The 4,282-nt window shown below is 45.0% G+C and overlaps 1 long non-coding RNA gene across 1 annotated transcript in view; it reads right to left on the bottom strand.

Moving 5' to 3' along the window:
* Positions 1–1,004: 1,004 nt before the first annotated feature.
* Positions 1,005–4,282, bottom strand: part of LOC142699102 (uncharacterized) — a 14,045-nt gene continuing 10,767 nt past the window's right edge. Inside the window, exon 5 of the long non-coding RNA XR_012865991.1 lies at positions 1,005–2,165. This is a non-coding gene — a long non-coding RNA (uncharacterized LOC142699102). The remainder of the gene's footprint in view (positions 2,166–4,282) is intronic.

Below are 4,282 nucleotides of genomic sequence, written 5' to 3'. Positions count from 1 at the left end.
GCTTGTCGTCCCCACAATAGAAGCAGAGACCATTCTTCCTGCGAAACTGTCTACGTTGTCGAGGGAACATTGAGGCCCCGAGTTGCATAGGTACCTCCGAGTCCTCCGTGGAAGAGCGAGGAGACGGGACCTCGGGGGGAATCGCAGGGAAGTCAGAGGGGAACACATTGAAACGTTCAAGCTGATGTTCCCTGAGACGTCGGTCAAGTCGTACTGCTAGGGCCATAACCTGGTCTAGGGAGTCAGAAGAGGGGTAGCTAACCAGCAGATCCTTCAGGGCGTCAGATAATCCTAACCTAAACTGGCACCTTAGGGCCGGGTCGTTCCACCGAGAAGCTACGCACCACTTTCTAAAATCAGAACAGTATTCCTCAACAGGTCTCCTACCCTGACGTAAGGTCACCAGCTGACTCTCGGCTAAGGCAGTCCTGTCAGTCTCGTCGTAAATGAGTCCGAGGGCAGAGAAAAAACGATCAACGGAGGAAAGTTCAGGGGCGTCAGGAGCCAAGGAGAAGGCCCACTCTTGGGGCCCTTCCTGGAGTCGGGATATAATGATACCCACCCGCTGGTTCTCGGAACCTGAGGAGTGAGGTTTTAGGCGGAAATAAAGTCTGCAACTCTCCCGGAAGGAGAGAAAAGTCTTACGGTCCCCTGAGAACCGGTCAGGTAACTTGAGTTCGGGTTCTAGAGGTGAGGTGAGGGGTACTACTAAGGCAGCGTCAGCCTGGTTGACCCTCTGAGCCAGGGCCTGGACCTGTAGGGAGAGGCCCTGCATCTGCTGGGTCAGGGTCTCAAGGGGGTCCATGATAGCGTCAGAGTAGGAGAAATAGTAGACTAGGTATGGGCTTGTTATTATGTAATGGCAGGAAGGAGGTGAAGGGAACAAGTGAGCCCTAATCTACCCACCGCCCTGTCCCTGCCTACTTGCAACGACCCGCCCTAGGTGACGGGGTACAACTTGGCGGCGGTCCCTACGCTGTCTAAGTGCAAGGGAGTACAAACAGGGAACACGCAAGGGAAGGGGCAGTAGGCCACGGAACACCGCGAGGAAACGGAGCGGTGAATGAGCCAGTCAGGATCAGGATGTAGTGGAGTATACAAACGCAGAGCACGGAGCAGGAAGCAAGCCAGGGGCAAAGCGAAGCAGGATAAGCGGAACTGAAGCAAGGCAGAAGCACGGCAGAAGCAGGCTGGAGCAAGGCAGCAGTGGGGCCAGGAATCCAAGAAGAATAACAAGCACTGAGGAAGAGAACACGGCAGGTATAAATGAACAGGGGGCGGAGCTAACTCCGACTGACCAGGCCGCGATAGGCTCTCCCACTCCTGAGCCTGCCACCCTGGTTGGTGGGAGCCGGTGTCAGTCTAAGAGGTCTGGCCTCAGGTGTCGACTGATTAATCTCGGGAGTATACACAGACGTAGTACCTGGCAGATCCTTTACACTCTGTCAGGAAGGTCAAAAGCGGCCAAAGAGGGAAGGGGTTAAGGAAGAATTATGTCAGAAAGTCGATAATCGTAGGTATCAGTACTTCCGATTTAGTTTGCAGTAATATACAATTCACTCCTGTATTTCACTGAAGTCACGTTGGAGTATTCTATGTTGTTTGGTAAGAGTGTTGTTGTCAGATTGCTTTAAGAAAAGAATGATGTCAGAAAGCTGAAATACATAGACTATGATGTATAGAGCTACGAGCAATGAAACTCCATAGTCCTTTGTCTGGTTTAGGTCCAAGTGGATTGAAGAAGTCGGCCATTGCAGAGTTTCAGGAGACTGGCTGTCATCAAATACTGTAGAATCTAATGCTATTATTCTTGACCTCTTGTAGGGGAGCAAAGAACAGTACCTGTTGCAGCTGTTTCATGTGAGGTGGGCTTACATGAAGCAACCTCCTTCTTCTCACCTGGGGGTCTTCTGTGCGGTATATTATCCTCAGACCCACTTATCTTTTCCTCCAGGTCAAGGAATTTTCCGTCTAACAGAGGATCAAGTTACAACTGCTCGCAGGTCTCCAGTAATAATTGGTTTCTCTCACGGGTGATGAGTCGGTCTAAATAATATGTGCAGATTTCTTCAAATAGGAAGAATCGGTCCAGGTATCTCTTCTTTCACACCTCACGGCAGTAAGGATGGTCAGCAGCAGTACCTTGAAGAGACTTCTCCAAAGCACTGTAAATAAACCAGAATGTAAAACTAATTGATCATTATAAAGTTTCACAGATTAACGGAATAAGTCTCTTCAGTACATTTATGTTGAGCCTCCTGCACCTGAGTCTTAACTCTCTCAGGCTGGGTTTACACTGTGCGTTTTTGCCATTAATTTTTTTTGTTTTGGTAGATAAACTAACGTGGAAGTTCATCAAACCAAACAAAAAAAGAATGCTAAAAACGCAACAAAAACGCACATTGTAAACCAAGCCTAAAACTTCTTCTGAAGCCTTATCACATATTGGACAAGGGTGTCATGTGACAAATATAGTTCTCAGTCTGTAGGTGTTATGGGCAACCTGGGTAATTTTCGAACAAAATTTCATAAGGAGTTAGTACATGGTCGGTGGGGGTCCCAGTAGTGGGGCCCTTAGCGATCATATATTTATCACCTATCCAGTGGATAGGTGATAAATGTTCTTAGTGGGAAAACCCTTTAGCTTAAAGGGGTTTTCCAGTCCTAAGAAATTGTAGGAATTTCTTGACATAAATTTCTTGGTTTTGTATAACGGTCATTTAAGCACGACCATCTTTCGGAAAGCAACAGCGGTGAATTCTTTATTGCACGCATCATCGTTTTATACTCCTCATATTGTGCGTTCCATCCCGACAGGCCAATTCTTGAGGGCTAAATGAGTGATTTAATTCTCATCGGAATTTTAAAGAACAGACCTCAAATCTGAAACAGAGATTAAGACAACGTGGCTACAGAAATATAGATGCTGAAAAAGGATGCCAAAGAGCAAGGAGTACTAATCGGGACATTCTGTTGAGACAAAAGGTACGTAGATCAAAGGAAATCTGGTCAGATTTGTAACCAACTCTAACACACAATGGCAGAATGATCCCGATCTTAGGGGTGTTCTTCCACACCGACCATTGATGGTGGCTAAAAGAAGCAGAACACTAAAGGACATGTTAGTAAGAAGCCATTATGTACCTCCCTGTGTGTCATCGGGCCCTAAGTGGGGCTCATTCCCATGTGGCCACTGCTCTATCTGTAGCATGATTGTTAGGACAGACACATTTTGTGATTCATCAGGATGTGATGAACACAAAATTGTGCACGTCATTAATTGCAGTACCACGGGGGTCATATATCGCGCTACATGCACTTGTGGTTTGATATACGTGGGTATGACCACACAAGATCTGAGGGTACGCACCCAGGAACATGCCAAGGATATCAGGGCAGCAGTGAAATTGGACCCTCAGAAACTCATCAAATTTAAACCAATACCTAAGCACTTTAGGGAGAAACACAAGGGCAGATGTCAGGATTTAAAAGTTCCTGAAATTGCTAAACTTTCTTTGGGCTCCCGAGGAGGGAATCTAGCCAAACGTCATGAGCAAATTGAATGTCGTTGGATCATAATGTTACGCACCCAAGCTCCTTTGGGCCTGAATGAGAAGGTATCATTTGTGCCTTTCTTATAGTATGGCTTTGCACAGGTTGTGAACAATATTGCCAGTGATATCTCCCTTTGAAGTATTTTGGGGATTCTTCCATTTTTATATTAAATGTTAGGGCTTCTACTCTTCTACTGGGGATTGTTGTTTGGTTTGGTTTGATGGGTTGTATATTTTGATTTTATTCTTTATCTTTTGTGAGTAACTGTATACTCCTTTTCTGGGTATAACGCCCGTTCATCGGCTGATTGTAACGTTTATGCAGCCGAAAATATTACCGTTGTTGGCAGCACATCTCCCTGTTCATTTTTTTTTTTTTTACATAGACCAAAAGAATATTAAAAATAAAAACATTTTCGCTCAAAAGCAGTGGATTTTTTTTTTTAACATATCTGGAATCGCGACACCTGTAAAAATCCAAACTGTTACAATATAAAATGAAAGCCCCAAAATCGCTGTGTTTTTTAGTCACCTCGTATCCCACAAAAGAATTTAATAAAAAGTGGTCAAAAAGTCTTATGTACCCCAAAATGGTACAAATTAAAACTACAGCTCGGCCTGCAGAAAATAAGCCCTCATATAGACGGAAAAATGAAAAAGTTATGTCTCAGAATATGGCAACACAAAACAAATTTTATTTGTAATAATGAATTTTCTCCTTGTAAGGG

This window comes from Rhinoderma darwinii, unplaced genomic scaffold (assembly GCF_050947455.1).
Source record: "Rhinoderma darwinii isolate aRhiDar2 unplaced genomic scaffold, aRhiDar2.hap1 Scaffold_129, whole genome shotgun sequence".
NCBI lineage: Eukaryota > Metazoa > Chordata > Amphibia > Anura > Rhinodermatidae > Rhinoderma > Rhinoderma darwinii.
This window is presented reverse-complemented; position numbering and strand designations above follow the sequence as displayed.